At 32.9% G+C, this 22,323-nt stretch overlaps 1 long non-coding RNA gene across 1 annotated transcript; it reads right to left on the bottom strand.

Moving 5' to 3' along the window:
• Positions 1 to 3,558: 3,558 nt before the first annotated feature.
• LOC117151244 lies at positions 3,559 to 16,812 on the bottom strand. Its single transcript, XR_004461012.1, has 3 exons — positions 16,785 to 16,812; positions 10,287 to 10,288; positions 3,559 to 3,574 (listed from the first exon to the last, which is right to left on the bottom strand). It is a non-coding gene; the product is annotated as an uncharacterized LOC117151244 (long non-coding RNA).
• Between the last annotated feature and the right edge of the window lie 5,511 nt (positions 16,813 to 22,323).

Raw genomic sequence — 22,323 nt, 5'->3', positions numbered from 1 at the left:
TAACGTTATACCATATAGAGTAATACGTTATAACGTTATACCATATAACGTAATACGTTATAACGTTGTACCATATAATGTAATACGTTATAACGTTATACCATATATCGTAATACTTTATAACGTTATATCATATAACGTACTACGTTATAACATTATACCATATAACGTGGTACGTTATAACGTTATACCATATAACGTCTTACGAATGGTACATTCGATATTCGACGAATAGAATTATTAAGTTAATGTACCTACGCATTTGGGTCGGTCGTAAGTTTCCAATCGATAATCCGGAATCTGAGAATCCACACGATGATCCGACATGAGGGCATCATCAAGCCTGGCTGCTTGTCAATTTGAACGTGCACGGAGTATCTGATATGCGTCGTTTGTTTTGTCGAAGTTGCAAAGAATCGATCTGAACGCGTTTTTGCAAAATAGTACGAAAACACAAGCTCAATTTACATTACTCTTTTAATTTAGTATGTGAAGCAGTTGAACATATTAGGATGTGTAGAATTATTCAGACAATACATTAGCATAATGCGCTCATAACCGTCGATTGTTAATTTTTTCATCAAATATTCTGAAAAGAACATCCGCTCGTATATACAATTTGGCGAAAAGTATTATATTTTATAATGTGTGATTATTATAGTCTTCAACCGTATAAATCATTAATCGACAATTAAAACTTCGATCCACATTCAAGCATTATAATATTCGATTAGTGTTTACATATGTGTGTACATGATTAGAGTTTATATTAGTGCTAATAAATTTCGTTGAAGCAATTATGTGTTTACTTTACAAAATCCATATATCATTTCCGTAATGAGAATTTGAAAACTATGAAGTTTGTGGTATTATACACAGTACTACTTAAAAGAATTCGGACACTTATTTATTTTCGATAATATTTAGTGGAATCATAAAATAAAAGATCAATAAATTTGCAATGATTTTATTTTTTATAGTTGTTATGGCTACGTGTAATATTATTGTCTTTAATTCGACTGCAGTGCTGCATATATTGAATTAACTCTCGTGGTATCATTGAGTCATTAATGATTACAACGGTTCAATTAAATTACTGAATTTTCCAGTATTTAATTTTATGTAATGTTTTATATTTCGTACATTAAAATAAGTAATATCCAATGAATCATCTTTAACGATTAAGATGCAAAATATAAATTAAATTTCAAAATAAGTAAATTATTGCGGTGTATTCTTTGACCGAACAATTAAGGGTTAATTAATAACATGCTAGGAAATATTACGTATGAGACACAAAGGTAATTACATATTCGTCGTATCAGCGCACAGACGTAAGAAATTGTCTATGTATCAGCGACGTACATCTTAGTAGTAAGGTGTCTTTCAACTCGAGTAACCGATTTCTCTGTGTACAGTAATTTTCCGACCATTTACGATGCATGCACGTGTACAAGGGTGCTCAGATAATCGTCTGGCTGTATCCTGGAGTGCGTTAATCTTAGTCAAATTACCACATGGATGTTCTTGTAACGAACGCCTCATCTCTAAATATAATTTCATTTTCGAATACTGCTGTAGTTTACATAAACGAATAACATATATTTCGCTGGTTTGTCGAAGAAGTGGGATTCACTTAGCATAATTTCGATAACCGTGTCTGATATTTCGCGATTGGACGTTCCGACAGGTGCTCTTTACTTTGCAGATCGATTTTCGTTTATGCCATTTCATATTCTCCAATATAAATTGTTTCAATTACTTTTCTTAAGCAAACTTGTGAAATAGACTGTTGAGATATGTATAATTTTCTGTGCTGGACTGGGTTAAATGCATAGTAGAGATACTTGTATGTGAATATCAGTGTGTGGAAGTTTGTGTGTGCGTAGCGTCTCGAAAACAAAGGAATGTAAATTGTTCAGTCGGGTACAGAAGAAAGTGCTGAGACGTGTGCAAGTGTGTATCGATGAATATATAAGAAATCGTACATGAAATAAATATATTTCTATTTTAATATTAATCCTCAGTATAAATTTAGTGTTCCTATAACATTATTTCGGCTCCAAAGTTCCACAATTCTCAATATGAACATTTTATTTTTCGTAGAAATGCGCAATTCAAATAATCATATTGTTACGACCGTTCGCGGGGTGGCGGTCGCGAGGAAAACGCGTCAGCGAGAGGCGTAAATTCTCGCTACGATTCTGTTAATCGACGCCGCGATATAGTCGTTCCCCTGTTTCGATTAACATAACAGGGGTAGTTCAATGAATTTAACACTGTATTAACAGGTTAACACAAAATGGTATATTGACAATATTTAATAATAATATGATGAACACGCCACAAATTGTTTAACGATGAATACAGTAAATATGTTACAGAAAGTTGACCCGACTTTACGATATCTCTCAATGAATTCGTTAAACTATGCAACTTTAATTTTACTCGTCAGGCCCCTCGATGTATAACGTTTGACTCATCGAAGGTACTGATTGCCTTTCGATTCTTTCTTTGTCTTCTCTGGGAGACTACCCCCACTACGCTCGGGTCACGCCACCGTTCGTGCCTATGATCACGTATGTCACCTTCTTGTGTGGAAAAAGTAACGGACCAAAATCGACGTTTCTAGATCTCGCTGCTTGGTGATAACTGCATAGTTAGCGCATGCTCGTCGATACATTGTATATCTTCCGTCGGACAGATAAGGCGATCCGTCTGCGACTCTGTACTACCGCGAACGACGGTTAGAAATACGGGCTATAGTAAGCCTCGTGGCGTAACACATATACAGGGTGGTTGGTAACTGGTGGTACAAGCGGAAAGGGGGTGACTTTACGTCAAGCGGAAAGGGGATGATTCTACGCGAAAAAAGAAGTCGAAAATATAATATAAAATAAAAATTTTTTTTTAATTTTTTTTTTAATTTTTCCATAGAGACAACGATCTACAATGAGATCCGTTATAACGTATCGCACGCGTACCGAGCGAAAATTCAAAGTCGATTTTCTCAAAAACAAACGAAAAATTTTTATTCTATATTTTCGACTTCTTTTTTCGCGTAGAATCACCACCTTTCCGCTTGTACCACCAGTTACCAACCACCCTGTATGTAAAATAAATGTTTAAACCGCTACTTAGAAAATACAGTAACTTATTATGAACTAACAATTGAAATAAATTATTTTAGTAACTTTAGCTTTTTCATCGTATTTGCATTCGTTTAAACTACGACAGACTTTTTGCACGTGCATCGTTTATCATTCCAACTACTCAATTATTAATAGAACCGTGAAAACTTCGCGATAATGAAACTACGTACACCACATCCAAATACGCATTCCACCAATACATTTCGAGCGTTTGTACCAGCTGAATTCACTTTCAATCGCACCTCGGACCTTATGATGCATCGATTCGCCTTCGAGTATCGACATTTCGGAAAATGAACATTCCTGAGCACGATATTCGTATTCAATGTTATCTCCAATGAATTCTAAGGGATCAGTATTCGAACACGATTGTATCGTTGTACATATGTAATTTGTTTCGCAGATTTATTTCGCACAATAAGCTGAGGATTAATTGTTTAGTCAAAGATCCATTATTTCACGTAAATGCCTTGAAATTAAAATGAAATTCTTGGATCAAATTTTTACCATTAAATTAAATTTCGTTTGTGCACAATTTTATGATATTCATTTTGTAAGTAGATTTTCGATGCTCTTTGCTTCTAATTTTTAATAATACTTTATTTATGTATTTTCTACACGATTTTGCAATTTAACATTTTAAAGAAAATGCGAGATTGTGAATTTTTAAGATATTTTCTATGACTAGATTTAATGGAACTAATTTCAATTTGACGTTCTTGCATATCCTACTGTTCTAACTTTACCTGTTAGCAAACTTTGTACCATTCGTACATTTAATAGGATTAGAATTATAACTAGATGTGATTAAGCGCATTAAAACGCGTTCGAATGAATCATGAATAAGATATAATTTAAGGAATATATTCAGAACAGTATTTTCTTTGGAACAGGGCGACGAAGATTATTCATCCTGCATATCCGTACTAAATAGTTTAAATTATCGTCACAATAGAGTTGCTCTGCAAACTTGGAACATTTCTCCACTACATACGTGTGTGAATTTTTAATCCACGTCAAATTACGAACTTTCCAAGATCGAATTCAATAGATAAACTATCTCACTAAAATGACTTAAATTATTATTTATTGATCTCTGGTATGTCTAAGTTGACTTGATGTCTAGATAGAATTGAGGATTATTTTAAAATTCAAACATGTATAACCTGAAGGCACATATTTTTTAATGTTATGACACATATTATTTTATAAAATTTGTAGCCTTCTAAATATAAATATGATTTATGCTTGAAACTTCTACCATTAACAAGAAAACAAATTACAACATCGTTTAAGATTGACGACGAAATAAGCGTAAAATAGCGCTAATAGATAAGAACTCAATTTCCATCAAAACCAAACTTAAAACTATTGAAAAATATATATATATAAATTTTAAGATACAAAATTTTTACTGTTCTGTATAAAGAAATGGGAAATTGTTTTATTTGAACATAAAAACACAGTACTCTAAATTTGTCCGACAAAACACGGTTCTATCGATTCTTAATATCACGGAGCAGTGAGCAAGGGTACAATTTCTTATTGGTTAGTTACATTCACGAAAAATTCGTTGGCTAACCAGCCATGCGTAACTGTAAGTACAAATATATGGCTTGGAAAATGAAACATTGAAAACTCCATCTATGACGCAGTTTGTCTAGTGACAAAAGATCAATACAATATGTTCTTCCAATATGATCTACAATCTAGAAAAAAATCTATAAATGTTTATCATATACATTATTTTATCCTATAGCACTTATTTTTTAAACATATATTTTAAAAAGATATAACTTCTTCAGAAATAACAACCTACACCTGATAATGAAAACTATGAACTACTATTAGTAATAATATATGTATAATACAAACTATGTGCGTAATCCATTTAATTTTAACCGCATGAAATTAGTACCTTGAAAATCAGATAATAAATTTGGCCAGAAGAAAAATATATTACATACTTTTCGTATAACATATATATAACATACTTTTTCTATTCGCTACATTCACTAGATATTTTAACTATCAGATACGAAACACAGTTTAGAAGAATTTTATCGCGGAACAACCTCAAACTACTAAAACTCGTGGCTTCTGCTTTGGATCCCCGAATACTAGTGTCAATGCCAGGCATATATTAGCGTAACGTCATCTAATTATAAGTTTATTCTGGCGTTACCTAGGCTTGTCATATTTAATGAACCCTTTGACATTCGACGCAGTATAACTATTTTACGATATATGGTTAGACGAGAAAACTCAACGTGAAAGACGTCAAGGAAGATTTATACACTACATACACGTACGAGAGCAAAACAACTGACAAATAATTCACCTCAATTAAATGTGATATCTTTGTCACTTAAATCTTCTTCAAAGATGCTTATTGCCCAATATACTTATAATTAATTACTGCATTAAAACAATGATACCAAATTAAAGTAACAATATTTACTATGATAATGACATTGAAGGAGTTTGTGGAAGGTAAATTGCACGTTTGTACTTTTATACGTATAATGTGTAACGTTCGACTTAGATTACGTAACTATTGTAAGAAAGGCGTTACTATAATTCTCTATTTGACTTTGTGCCAGCTTCAGATATGTGTCACTACAAATCATCAAAAGATTAAATAATATACATAAGTATGTGCTGCTCGATTGGCAAATTCGAGATCAGAATAAGATATCTTTGGATTTAGCAGAATTTTCAAATGTAATTTAGATCGAAACGTAGTTAAAGACTGTTGAAGTGATCACCACTTCTAAGAAAACTCTACATCTGGTCTTTTTAGTTTTCTCAAGCACTGAAGCCATTGACAGCGTATAGACAAAAGACTGCGACGAAGGCAGACCATAAACAGTAGACAGGCGACGTTGGCTCCGGGGTTTTCGGTTATAGGGTAACATTGCTAGCGTGCGGATCTGGACCAGCCCAAATTGTATTCTTACTTATAATTACACTTCTGTATTAAAATATATTTGCTACCTTACAATTTATCCACGAGTTTCTTTGTTTATACATCAAATAAGACTAAACAACACCGTCGCAGAGATTTTCAAATCAGCTAATCGATATGGTATTACTTCTTTAAAATCGCTATTTTTTATATACGTCTGTGAATTTCATAAATCTGTTACACAATACATAGTAATAGATTTATATATATATATATATATATATATAGATTTTATAGATACTAAAATTCAATGTATTTTAGGATACTTTATTAATTTTTAGTAATCCTCAATGTATTATACATAATTTCATGTTGTAATTATCTATAATTGAGTATTTCGAATTCTATAAATTTTGATACATATAGAATTCAATCTATCTCCAACAATATTAATGCCGTCGATAGAACGTTCTATCGTACGGAAATTAGTGGTATTCCCGTTTCCAAGTGGTCTCATCTTGGCGTGGCCAGTATTGAATTCATGATGGCCATCAGTATCGAGTCTTACGACTCCTATTGTTACCCATGTCAAGGGTTACAGATCGCCGATATCAGCTCCAATGACACCAATAGCATCAGTATCGACTCGTATAAGACGGATGTCATCGGTGACACGAATTATAGCTTTTCAGTTAATGATCTTGATCTCAAGGCTGACCGTTGATTGCTTTTATAAATCTGCTGTTTTCGATATAATATTGTACATAATCTTAACGACATCAACGACCTTCTCAAGCGTTGAACTAATCTTTATCGATTGAAAAGACCTTCGAATGAACGATGTGACATTTAATACCCGGTTACGTGATATTAAAACTGACAATATCATAACTGACAATATTCTTTCTCCTTACTAAAAATCGATAACCAAGTATTCTTTATTTTAATTATTTCATAAATATGTCTTTTTCTCTTCGAGTTCTATCGCGAATGAACTATATGAAATGGCGATTCAAGGAGAAGACGGTACGAGTTTCTGCTATCTAGGAAACATGCATAAAATTTAATTAACGAACGACACGGTGGTCTCGCTCCCAACGACAAGTTCAATCTGTATAATCGCGAAATTCTAATCCTCGTGACAGCACTGAGCGCAGCAGAAACTGAACTTCGCATATTCAAGCTGGTAACGAAAATTGACAGGGTGTGAGTGACAAGCCATTATCGAGCTAACGCCGTGGGGTACGATCGACGGTTTATCGATCAAAATATTTCGATAGTCGAACCCCCCGAAAGATAGACGTCCATTTTAATTCGGGAAGTCGAGCTCTTATATACTTTTGGCACTTGTATGTATTTTTGCCGTTTTATTTTAGTCAAAATTTAATAGTACGACGCCTATTTGCGTTTATGCTGGATTACGTGCATATGAATTTGTAATAAATATATTTTCTTTATGTTCATTGTAAAATTATCATATTTAGTAAATTTTATATAGCCGACAATATTCTGTTTATGATATTAGTTATCATTCTCTATTAATTTAATACGTAACAGATCGATCACTGTTCTTAGTAAAATTTTCATTTAAAAAATACAAATTTTTCATACTATTAATCATTTTATATCAGGCTACTACATTCTATACTATATTATAATCATATTTATAGGTGTAATTTATTATCTGCAAGATTTTTACTTTGTGTTTCTCTTTCGTTCGATCATTAATTTTGATTAACAGCAAACAATGCATCATGATTCGATCAGTCCAATGATTATTCAAGTTCATAAATGAATGCAACAGTGTCTGTTGGAATTACGTTCTGATCGTAGACATGGATGATTGATTCTGTGTATAGCGTTATCAATAGGAAGCACAATTACCTCGTATGACATTATTGTAATGTTCACGTGAATATGATCCTTTGCTTTTATCTAATCTCAAATCATAATTTGTCAGCGGTATAATCCTCAGAATCATAAACTGCAAGTGAAATATCACGCGAATGCAACGTTGATCCTTAATTGGTTAATGAACTTTCTTATTAGAATTTATACTTTTCCATCTTACCAAACAAATGAAAAGTATATTAAAAGTGGTCCTAATTCGATGGTCAAGAACATTGTGCGTTAGTAGAAATATTAAAAGGTGTAATTATTTATTCAGAAATAAAACATTTAAGAATTGCTATCCTTATGATATCCTTGCAATTTATTGAAAACCTGTAATGAGAATAATGAATAAGATAATGATGCTCAAATGAAAACCGTTGATGCTCAAATCAGCTTCCGTTCACTTTTCCGGGTCTCTTCGAACTCTCTAGCTCCCTATCACTCGCGTTTCCCCTCGAAGCCAAGCTCCATGGAGTAGCTGAAACGCTCCAAGAAATTGCAAATTACATTGCTTTATCGTTCTAGGTCAGTAGTTTTATTTCAAACGATAAAGCACGGCGGCGTTCGGGGAGCAAGGCAAGATCTAATTTTTCTTGTACAAGAGAAAACCCATAATTTCGTCGAGAGAGGGTTTAATTTTTTGATTCCATGGAGAAACGGCAGGAAACGTGCCCTCTTTTCTAGTCTCTGTTGAAATAGCAGAACAAAGCTTTGATTTCGTAGAGTCAATAATAAGAGATGATACGCTTTTCTTCCGTTTCGAGTAGTGATCGATCGCAGGTAAACCCCGATTAGATTCCGTGACTGTTCCAATTGTACGTATACGACATTCAAGAACTTTGAAACTTTATTCACACTGAACAATAGAAAAATTCCTCCTTTCCTTTAAAAATTTCTTTTCATCTTTCATGTACACTTGAAAGGTATGTATATTATTGAAAATAATTTACGCAACTTAGTGCTGCCATTGCTGACGCAAATTTGCAATGGTACTTCTTAAAATTCAATTAGAATGAAATCGTAAAAATAACCACGAGCTATGAGATTTATTCACGCTTCCCCTCTAAAGTCTTGGACTACCTATTTACATCGGTTTTCTCGAAATTATTCCCCGCCGGGACAATCGAATTAGGCTCGTAATTAGGAAAGAGCCAGTGTCGCATGATTATTCGATATACGTCCGATTTAGTTAATGCACCTCGATGTTGCTTTGCTTTCTATTTCGGTTCCCTTAACTGCTACTTCAGGTTATCGTTTTTGGGAAAAAGCCTGACATTTTTAGAAGGATTCGCCTCAATTTCGATAACATTCAGATGCAAAATTATGCAGAACCTGTAACAATTAACACAACCGCAATTCTTTCATAATCGTTAGACCGCGAATATTTATGCAGCTTCATATTTTTACAAATAGTAAAATGCTATATAAGGTACTATACTTTGGATAGTTTATATACCTTAGCGAAACTGAACGAACTTTTAAACGGGGCGGATTCCAAGTTCTAGGAACTGAGAAGAAAGGAGATCCAACAACAGAAACGGTTACCGCGAATCGAATCTGAAAACCACTCAGCGCAACAATTTCGATTGCGAAACGAGCAGCGACTCCTGAGTAAAAAGAGCCGGATCGACTGATCGTTTGCGCCATTTAGCTTGTCGATTTCGCGCGATCGTTTAAAATATTACTGACGCACTCGTTACCGTTTTCTATTTATCGCGTAACAAATGGCATCGAACATTTCAGCCAGTGGTCTTTCCATGTCCTCTCTTGCCCGCTCTGTTTTCGTCGTGGTTACATAAATTTCCAGGTTTATTCGAATCCATTTTTCGAACGGACAATCAAATCACGGGTGCAATTAGCGAAATGAAGTTCCCGTTGGCTGCTGGAGATCGTTATAAACATGTGTAATCGCGCGATTCAATTTCTGTTTTAAAACAGCGAATTGAATAATGTCGTTGTGTGCGTGTGTGTAAATTTGATGGGCATCTCTGAACGGAATTTATTCCTCTGGGAGGTAACGAAATATACAGTGCTGGATTATCGTAAGATAATACTTAAAATGAAGAATATAACAAATATTTAAAATTGGTGCTTATATAGATCGCATTAAGAAGAGAGAATGATACTTATAAGCTATGATTCTGGATATAAAATCATGAAAAGAAGATCATGCTTCGAACTATTTACTCGTCATTAATTTGCACACTATGGTCAAATTCAAACAGTGTCATTACTAGACATTACGGATATTTATGCAAATTTATATTTTTATGAATACAACTGAAAGAGTAGAACCTAGTTAGGAATTTGTTTTATTTACTAAATATTATAACAACTACTATATTTTGTATACTCTGTATATTTTGTATATTTGTACATATTACGTACATTTAGTGAATATTTGCAGCCATAAATACATAAAAATTATGAATGTTAGTGTACAAAATGTATCAAATAAGCAAATTGAAAATATTACATAATGTTCGATATAATTTATAATATAAAATATACTTTGTGTTATACTAATAGCGGTTAAGAAAGAAACGAAATAAAAGCAGGAAATTAGAAAGACAAAGAGTAAAGGTAACGATGTATTCGCGGTTGTTTTTGCACAGAAAATTCATTCTACGAATTGGACGAATCTAGTTACGGCTTAATTCGCCTGCGTGTATTACGGGTTTCACGATGTGATTGAAAATCACCGGGATCTGCTGGCATTTTTTGTTATCTTTTCTTTTTCAACGTTCATACCGCTTCCGTTGAAAGCCCACAACGGTGTTTTCCAATTGCGACCAACTTCGATCGTGATTGAATTTAAAATGGAGTCTCAAGGGTAAAGGTAATGGTAATCCTGATGTTTTCGATTGAAATGCAGTCTGGATTAATATCTTGCGACAAAATCATTTTATATTCTTCCGCTTCGATATCATTCTATCGAAGTTAATCTTGATCTTTTCAGAAACTTCAAATGCACACAAATTTCATATCGTTTAGTAACTAACAATTCACATAAATCTTTCTCATAAACTAGCTCTTTGATAGATATCCAAACAGCATCTTGCTTGTTGCATAACGAAGTTATGCCAATTTATTGAAATATCCATTTCTGCATTTGCGTCTATATTACAAAAATCCTATTAATTAAATAATTAATTTTATGCAACCTAAAGTTTCTATAAAAATATAGAAAATATTCAAAATATACTCGTCCTAATATTTAGTATGTAAATCGATTTTCTGCTTAGGTTACATTTCTTAAATTAATAATCATAGAGATATAAATTTACACTAATATCCACGGTCTAATTTAAAAATCAAAATATTTAAGTACCACTTACTATATCGTGATTCTACAATCGAGAACTATCGTTTTAAAAGATTCGAGTTCAGTTAGAAATAAATATTGTATCAAAAATGCCTATTTAGGACTCCATTCGCTCTTATAGTTAGAAAAATAATTTCGTAAAATTGAATAGAAAATTGCAATTTCCAGGATTCCATTTGTCGGGAAAACGAATATGTCTGAGATCTCGGAACAGAGAATAAAAATAAAAATATCCTCGATCGTTCCTGATGAACGTTCCTCGCTCTTGTGATCGCGTTTGCTGGCCGAGTAATTGTTCGACATGACGAGGAAATAGCATTATAGGTGCGTTGCACTTCACCTCGTTAAATCGAGAAAACCACTTCAGATTGCTCGGCTCGATTCGCGTTTTTCTAGCAGCGTTCAAGGCAAGTGGATGCTTTAATCCCAGGAGCTACGCTCTCGTTCTTCCCGGAATTTATTTTTTGCCAAGATGATTGAATCACCGATATGATTAGCGAGTTGAAACTTCGACCGTCGCGTCGCCTTAATTCAGCTATGAAGGATGGTTAATTGGATAGTTGATCGCTTGATCTTTTTTCGCTTTTCGTAATTTACTGTTTATCCTTGTTAATAGTAATAATTAACGCACTTGTTGTTTTTATTAACCTAATATTTTTAGAGGAACATTAGAATACAGGTATATGCGAATTATTATAGTTTTTAGACGTATTTCAAAAATTTCCATTCAAAAAGTTTCATTGGTATAATACAGTATTTTTTATTGCTCGTCGAAATACTCTAATAAATTGTAGCGAAAACTTGTTGGAAATATATTTTTAATGTACTTTAATGCTTTTAAATGTGAATAAAATAGTTAGGATAAATAAAAATCATATTATCATATAGCACATTAAATTTTAGTAAACTGTGAGTTGTTCATACGTGATTTTCATTATGAGAATAATGCACGGTATAATCCATATGAAAGATCATTAATTATTGTTCATTAAATTAGTATCAATGTATTAAGTAGTACTGAATTAATACGGAAATATAATGAAACAAAATAGAAAACTTAATATAGTTGTATTTAATTCTCTAATTACTTGCAATTTAAGTGATTCTATTTGCAATTATTCTTATTTTAATACCCGAGAGAATCTTACATTTTATTCAAGAATATAAAGCAGAAGAAAGTACTGTCTAAGAAACATTACATGCCTTTGCAATACATTTAATATTCTGTGTGCCACCGAAGGATTTATTGCTAGTAGTGTTGGGTTGACTCGAGCATCAACCCGTTTTAATTTATACGGATGTACTTTCTATCTAGATGGCTAGAAGGAGATAGCGACTAATGAATTGCAATTTCAAGGGAGCTCAACCGATGGTAATTCATCGTTATATCGAGAGACGCGACATTTACCTTTCTTTAATCCATCGTTTGCATCATTGCACGGAATAAGTAATTGCACAATAAAATTTATTCAAGGGAAGTTTATCCTTTGAAACTCATCGATTGTGGTTCATCGACAGCAACCGCATTCTCTTCTTTCTATTAGCGGTAAAAGTACCGCAATATAAATTCGTTCCATTTATGTATGTGGTGCTCGTTTTCAATTTTATCATATTAAAATTCTATTTAATCGTAAACAAAATTAATATTTCAAGTATAAGTATTTGCAATACTCTATATTTCAAATATGATAATAATTCTATCGTCCTTTCGTACATCATTTTTCTTTATTCATTATTCCGAAGTTTACTTTCATAAATAAAATTCAAACAATAGTACGTGCGTAGAGCGCGTATTTAAGCAGAAACTCGACCATAGGAAGGGATCGTAGCTGCAATATTCTGACAGTAGTCAAAGGCAGATATAGTCTGACAGTAGCTATGGTCAGAGGCAGACAGCGCAGCGACCAGACAGAGTTTAAGATTCAGCGAGAATTTCTTATTCCTTTTAAAATTATTGGTCTTTGCTTGAGCATAGTAAAAGCATAAAAGTAGTAAACAAACGTTTTATATTAATCAAATTGTTTAATTAAATCAGTGATTTTAAATTTTATTCCTGTTATCTACTTTGACTTGTATTAGTTATTATTTCTATATCGAACATCGCAAATATTAAAATGTTGGTTTTGCAGTGATTATGTTCTAATTTTCAGATACATTTCAATATATTAGTTGATATTATTAGCCAAATATCGATTGAATAATAGGTTTAAATGTAAAATTTGGCGCAATAACCTTTCTATGGGATAGTAAGAGAATTGAATTTTCCATCCCAACGAAATTAAATTAACTATTCACGAGGCATTAACCTCGCAATAGTAATCTTCTCTTCGCGTGGCACAGGCTGCAATATTGACTTCCATGGATATTAACTCCGATTCCATATAGCGACTGGCAATCGATAATTGGCCGAGGATAAAATATTAACAGAATATTTATGAAGACTCTTGTAACGTACCAGCGAATATGAATAATAAAAATTTGGCGATAACGATTGATGACAATACAAATACCGCGGAAATACAATTTTAACGCGTACTTTAAAAAATGGTTTAGAAATATAAAATATTATATGCGGAGAATTTTAAAAATCGCGAATATCGAGCTATTCGTGTGAGAATTCGCAACACAACACTAATTAGGTATGAAACAAATTCTGTAGAGTAATTCGACAAACTGAAATAGACTTTATTAAATAAATCTTCAAATATTCGAAACTTTTCCCCTTGAAATTACACTAACGAGAATGCGCCTTAACTTTCTGCCACAAAAATTTCCCAACATAAGGAATCATGTCGTTAAGTCGTTGACAATTTAATCTTCTAAATCGAATGGCATTGAAAGTCCTTACCACGAGTAACACATCTAGCGTTTGCCAAATAGCAAGAATGAACGTGCAAATAATATCTTCCTACCGTATACTTCCATCAGGCCAGAGAAATTACGAAGAGTCGATACCTACCTAAACCGATTGACATTCCTACAACCTCGATTCGTCTCCCTGGCACGAATCGGCCATTAAATTGAATTACCAGCAAAATTAAATTTTTCTTCAACGACATTTTCTGGGTCTTCTCCAATTATTCCATCTTAGCGTCTCTGTCTTCGATTTTAATCTCAGATAAGGTCTTAATATTTATAGTCGTAAAATTTTGAAAACGTTAAATAAATAGATTTTCTCAACATGTAAATTTTACACAACATCGACTTTCTGGATAATTTCGAACTTATATTTATATTTGTCATGATAGATTTCAGCGTGGATTACTTTTCATTCATAGTGCATAAATTATAATTCTTCTTTATACACATCGATACTGTCCACTCTATGTTCATAAAGTGAACAGATGTGAGATAGAGACCGATGTTAATTGTTCATAATTACAAGCTGATATTAGACGAAGATTCCATCTTTGAAAGCTTGTTAGAAGAAACTTTGAAGCCTTTTTGCATTACTCGTGTTTTCTTCCATACTTTAATCATACCGCAATATCCGTAGAGCAGAAGTTTAGCTTGTACTGAGATCGAGGCATAAAATCTGATCTATCTGACCGTGTAATTAAAAGTTTTAAAAATCGCCTCACTACCATGATAGCTAGGAACGGATTACTTTATTTTTAATCCCATCTTTCAGTTGTATTATCAAAGGAACAGATTAAAGCTATCTCTTATCATTTCCGAGTTATTAAATTATTTTATAAGTTAGAACCTCGTTGATCTGTAAAATATCGACGAGATACTATTAAATTTCTATATCTCAGAGTCCCTGGAGCTACTATTAAGATCTTTGAAGTTCTAAATCTGAGCTCACAGAATCTTCGAAGTCCCAAAACACTTAGAGCTTACGATACTCGAACTCTAGGTTTCCTAAAGGATTCTAGACCTTTCCTAGGATTTTTCGAAGTCTCCCTCACAGATCAGGCACATGAATTTTCAGATCTTGGATCAATATCTTTCCAGGTTTATCCAACCTGGATTTTTCCCAGTTTTATTACACGTGATAAATCTAAATATAAAGTTATAAATTCATAACTCAACGACATTTGTAGCTCTGATATTAGGTTGACGCATACAAAATGTCGTTTCTTAAAATAAAATGTTTGCTACACATGATTTCTTCGGAACATTAATCCATTTATTCTGTATGTTAATCAAAGTAATTTTGTTTCTAATTCGTTCTTCTTATGCTAATCCTGCTCTACGATAAACAGTAGCAACTTCATCAGAGTTGACTATACCATCTTTCCATAGAACAAATATCGTAATTCCTTTTCGTGGCTGAACAGCGAAATCGTCAAACTTTCCAAACTGCTGGAGCAGCTGTAAACAATTACGATGGCTATAAAAACAAACAACAGCAGAGGGGCAGAACAGAAATCGGATCTCGATGGAATTTGTCACGAAGAAATATTCTATCTGCACTTGAAAATTAAAACAATTACTTCGACCAGATACGTGCTTTTTTCTGCGAAAGCAGAAAGTCGTCCAATATCAAACGCACTCTGTTTAACCGCTTTCTTCGCCATTAAAGCGGCGTTGAATTATATAATTACCGAGATACTGGCAACTAAGGAGCGTTACACATTGTATGAAATCTCGAGAGAGTTGTAGCGTTGACAATGGCGAAGAGTGGCCGAGTTATTAGGGAGCGTAATTTCCGCTCGTCACGTTTTGTGCATAACAGGAGCGTTAAATTTTAATAAAGTAAAAATAGATATAGTAATATAATATAAAATAATATCAGTGGTATAGTAATTACAAAAATATTGCAATTCTTATAAGATTGTACGCTACCATGTAAGAATATGTAGACATCTGTTTATTTTTGATAAAATGCAATTTAGTTACAAAATTACAAGATTTGGGGTTATTTTATTCTTTGCTAGAGGTATCGTTAAAAATGTTATATTTAACACGACGAAATTTACTTTTGAATGATAATAAAAATTTTGCCATTTATAAATATGAAATATTACGAAGCAGTTTTATTTAAGAAGTAATTAAGAAGTTCCTCGGCATATAATGGTGTTATGGTAATTTAAAAAATACAATATTCTCAAGAAAATGAAAATTTTCATTTCAAAATGATAGAATTTATGTGCGATAACTTCAACAGGAAACTTCCTTTCTGCTATGTATAACTTTCTAAACCTGGTCAGCACCAAAATGAGAAACTATAAATCTTATACAATATTTGCCTTTTTCGCCTATCGAAAAGCACAATAATTCTGATTTGTAAGGATTTTTCTGTATCTATGAGTATCAAAATATGAGAACCAGTTTTAAAAGGTGATCATATTAACCTATTTTTTAAATTAACGATATATCAATTTTTTAAATAAAAAAATAACTATTTTGTATTATCAAAAAATTATTTAATAACATGAAGACCCCACTGAATAATATATTTATATTATGTATTTGTATAATTTTAAAAAGAAGAATTTTTTGAACATTTTACTTTAAAAAATATACATATTCTTCAATAGGTATTAAAGCTTTGAAGAACTATAAATTGAAGCATTTGAAATATCACTTTTTCCAAAGAAAACTTTAATCGCACCAATTTAGTTTAGTTTCTTCAAAATGCTATATATTTCGCGAAAGTAATTTGCAGTTGATCTAATGCACTTTCCCAACGTTTAACTGGTTTCGTTAACCTAGATTTAAAAGAATTATTATCAATCCTAGAATTAAAAGATGCTTGGAATCAAACCGTTGTACTTTCTTTATTTATAATTTCTTTTAAAATAATTCATCTAAAGTTATCTATATGAAATACAGAACGTCTCTAACGTTTCCCAAATGCTAAATTTATGTTTCCGGTAGTAGTCATAACACCTTCCCCAAATCTAAATTCACATAAGAAATTGCTCGAATATTTTAATTATTCATGGCGGTCAATAATGACATTTGAATATTTTTGTTTTAAATAAAAGAAAATTTCGTATACGATAGACATAATCTGTAGCAAATTTCTTCTTCTTTTTAATACTATTCGTAACTAATGGTAGTCCAATATTTTATGAATAGTATTGACTCATCGAATGCGAACTTTGAAGAAATAATCAAATTATCAAATATTCTGAAAAAATACTATTATTAATACCAAACTACTATACTAGTGTACTGTTAATATATGTCGGAGATGAAAGGACACCGGAACCTTCCTTTTGGAATTTTGGGAAAGTCTCTTAACACTTTAATCTAGATTCTACCATGTCGTCATTCAATCCGATTGTATTTGTTCGAGATTTATGATGGTGAGCTTGGGCTCGAGGCGACAACCAGTCGCCGAACGTAGTCGCGGTGGGGATGAACGTTTTTACCTAACAGAGTTATGGAGTAATTCTATAGCTCTCCTTAAAAGAAATAGTTGTAGCGGCACGCGACAGTAAACATTCCAACGGTTTCTGTCCCGTGGCTCGCTACACAAAAACCCTATCCTTCGGACAAGATGATTGCCAGAAATCTTAGGATTCATTTAGCTAAGATCCTCCAAAGGGATAAATAGTCTTTGTCTTAACAGTCCCTATACTTACCACCCACTACGGGAAGATACTGGAAATCTGCTTTCCTCACGTACGACGCTTCCCGCTAGCAACTTTCTCTCAAGGGCGGTTAGCATCCTTTTCCAGCCACCAACACAAAATCAGCTTTAGCCAATTAACAGCGACGTCCATTTCCCTCGCTTTCCGAACCAACGCTTTCCTCAACGAATCCGATGATCTCGTACTCTTAGACACACCCCATCATAGTTTTCCCATGCAGCATCATCGTGACTGAAAGTGAGCCGTTTAACGCCTGTCCGAATTGATAGTTGAGTTAGCAGCAATCACTGATCCGAGTTGCTCGACATCTTCAGCAATCATCGTCCGAACTTGTATCGCATATCGAAACGCATCGACCCGAGTTCAAACTTGTAATCGCGAACCGCGAACCGCGAACCGAAATTAGTAACCGCGAGTTTTACGTCGCATGTACACATAGAATATATTGTTAATAAATATTTATTGTTAAATATATTCGAGTGTTTCCTCAGTACCTATCACGACATATCACCTCATATGTAATATATCAATATATATATAATATATAGTATACTACAATATACTGTTACTAAAATTACAGTCAAAAACAGATCCTTAACGAAAATGAAGCTTTTATTCCTTATTTCATGACACAAGTCCTCATCTCGCATAGGAAGAAGTTTTAAATCGATAAATATCTACCAGAAATTTCATGACGTTGATTCATTTCTCAATATCCGAGTAAAATTGCATCGATGTTCGTTGACAGATTAAACTGCGTTTCTAAAATATATTTCCACGGTAAAGAGGGGCGTCGTGTTGCATCGTGTTGCGTTGCATCCCGTCGCGCGATATACATATGTATCTTCATCAGACAGCACTGTAAATATTGTACGAGCAAACTTTAACAATTGTATGCAAATAACATCTGCCGTGAGCGTTTCTCAAATGGCGTTTCGTTTCGATCTTCCTTATACTCTGAATCTTTAACGGAGCTTAGCATAATTGCAAGCGATTTTTTATTATTGCCGACGTATAGTCTGTCGCTTATTACAGTGACTCACATTAATATTCAGACACAGTACTATCTCTATATTTGTTGCTTTGTAGAGATGTTCTAAATATCACGTTGCTTTCTATTTTCTTGGAGAATATGAGCCATTTATTGTCACTTGAAAATACGTAAACAATTTCTTAATATCGTTTAATTATATGTACAATAGATTTTTAACAAAAACATAGGTTCTCCTTTTTGTTTCATAAATTCGATGTCTTCTTTATATTTTCTAACGGTATCTGTGATAAATGATACTAATAATCGTGCAAGTTCATGATAACTTTTAAACATTAATTAATAAATTACAAGTCGTTTCTTATCTGAACTATAAACAGAACTTACATTATTCTTTCCTTTCGTGTCTTTCTCGTGTATTTTATGATTTTAAAATGATTCAAACAAGATCTCAAGTCGAAAAGCCATTTATCATCTGCGTAATAACCTAATATTATCGTAAAAATATTTCTGATTCTATATGCTACTATATATAATTATAAGTTGTTTGAATTAGACTCTCGATAGAAGTTAATTCAACCAAAATAAAAGAAATTTTTTCGAATAAATCATTCCACGACGAATCGTTTCACGCTATTTAGTATAAGAACTACTTCCAAACTAGTTCCATTTTCAAAAATTTCCAAGTTTTCCACGACTGCAATTAAAAACACCGTTGCAATATGGAAAAATCTTACCGTGTTAATTTTTTATATTAGGGTCTTCTTGTTTTCAGAACAACTTTAGATTCTGCACGAGGTTCTCGCATCGCCTCGAGAATCGACCCACGTTCAATTTCGTCGACGATTCCATAGCTGCGAAGGATTATGGTCACTGACCGGATAATGGAGCAACAACAACTGGAAATTCCAAGTTTTCAAAATATTGCCGAGGAACGCGTTCTTCTCGCGATAGCGGCGAAGTCAATTTCAAGTTTGATAGGAAGAACGTGTGATAACAGATAAGAGCCGAGGTAGAACTTCGCGAAGAGATGAAAGTTAGCTGTAACGTTAAAAAAGAATCGTTTGTGGGAAAGGTTCCGGTTTGAAAACGCGGGATGAGAGGAAATTCGTATGTAGATGTTGGAAAATGATGAAAAATGTAAGAATGGTGAAAAGTTAATTTTACTGTAACATTTTTGAGGAATTGTTTGTCCCTTTTTAAATTTAGGGACAGTAATAGAAGTTTACTTTTTAGTTCACGTTGCTATTTTCCGTTTGTTGTTATATTAACAAATTTTATTTTCTATTAATCATTCACGCGATCTATTCATCACTGTCGCATAAAGCACAAGGTAAATCTCAAACGTTGATAATTCACAATAGGATTATTATTTAAAAATATATAAACCAATCAAAGGTAAATTAAGATTAATTGGAAATTATTTATATATTAAATTGACCTGCGTTCAAGCTCGCACGTCACGGTAGATCGGTACAATCGACGAATTTCTCTGTCATTATTAAGAAACTAAATCAACAAATTGTAAAAGGAAATAAAACCACGCAAAGAGGAGTAGGAAGCTATTTCCGACTAACGCGGTATACGTTGGAATGTTCGCTTCAACGGAGAACAATACGAGGAAATGCGATGATGGTGAACACGCGGAAGAGGAATAGCAGCGTCCGCTTAGACGACACGATACGAAATTTTAGTTCCACCTCCGTGAACAATACATGCAAATTCACCGAATAATCCGACGGTGAATCGTTGTCGCGGTTTCCTTGCCACATTTGCGGTGGTATACGACATCGACACCCATTGTTCCAGCACGCGAACCAGAGAAAAGCGATGGTGTACAAAGGATTCTTGCGTAATAACGCGTACGAGTAGCCGGTCAAATCGGACGGTCATGTCCGTGTCATCAACAGGTTTATCAACAGGTGAAAATGCCGATACAAACGCGGTCGACGAGTGAGGAAAAGCGTAAGCTTGAATGGTGTCGTTCGCACGTGTAACCTGTGACAGGTGAACTGTACAGCTTGGGAAATTTTCAGCTACGTCGCGCGATGAATCGATAAAGCCACTTACGCTGGAATGGTCCGCAACGTTGCACTGCCCAGCTGTAATCGCTACCCCAGGTGTGATCTTGACATTTCAGAATTCAGAAAGTGGAAATATTCCAAAAAAAAGCCTTAAGGGATATATATTTAAAATCTTCCATCAGAACTCACTGATGAGTGAAATCACTAATTGAGTGTTATGCTGTTATAATCGATTTGAGCGTTTCACTCATAAGCGTTAATTACATAGTTTGGTCCATTCATGAGGGTTAATTACATACCTTGGTCCACTCACGAAGGTTAATTACACAACTTGGTCCAATTGCGAGAAACATCTTGTATAAATCTGTTTTCCTGTACGAATTCCTGTATAGATAATTGTAAATAGTTTATTTTCAAAGAGCACAAGTCCTTTACCTGGTTCAAGAAAAGTGTAAAATATGCGATTGGTTCCGTGTAGCCACCTAGTAGGCAAGAAAAATGTCGTAGTGGCTTGTTTAAATAATTGTACGACAAATTGACCGGCGTGTCCGAGAGAAACGCAACCGAAAAAACAAAACGGAAACATTCAGTGTCGTAGCCCGGAAAAAAGGTTCCACAAGAACGGGCAAGAAGCTAGTACGTTTCTCTGTTAGAAGAGAAATCCAGCGCAAAAACCGTGGCTGGAGAAACGAGCAAAGTCTGACACGCGACGAACAAAGGATAATTTATAAAAGTCGTCCGCAAAAAACACACCATGGCCGAATGACAAAGCTTTGTTGGGAAGTCCTTTGTTTTTTCTTCCCCTTTTGTTCTTTTTTCCTTGAATTTCTTTTTAACCGCTACTAACGGTCTCAGGCTGCTTGAAGACTGTTCGCAAGACAAAGCAATCATATCGTTAATCGAGAAAATTTCTCATTAATCCTTAAGGCTCCTTTCTGCTCGTGATGATTTTTGGAAATTTTCCTCGAGAAAACATGATTACATATATATATATATATATATATATATATATATATATATATATATATATATATATATATATATATATATATATATATATATATATATATATATATATATATATATATATATATATATATATATATATATATATATATATATATATATATATATATATATATATATATATATATATATATATATATATATATATATATATATATATATATATATATATATATATATATATATATATATATATATATATATATATATATATATATATATATATATATATATATATATATATATATATATATATATATATATATATATATATATATATATATATATATATATATATATATATATATATATATATATATATATATATATATATATATATATATATATATATATATATATATATATATATATATATATATATATATATATATATATATATATATATATATATATATATATATATATATATATATATATATATATATATATATATAT

Source organism: Bombus impatiens, unplaced genomic scaffold (genome assembly GCF_000188095.3).
Source record: "Bombus impatiens unplaced genomic scaffold, BIMP_2.2 scf_0127, whole genome shotgun sequence".
Taxonomy (NCBI): Eukaryota; Metazoa; Arthropoda; class Insecta; order Hymenoptera; family Apidae; genus Bombus; species Bombus impatiens.
The sequence above is the reverse complement of the archived record's forward strand: the minus strand, read 5'-3'. Positions and strand labels throughout refer to the sequence as shown.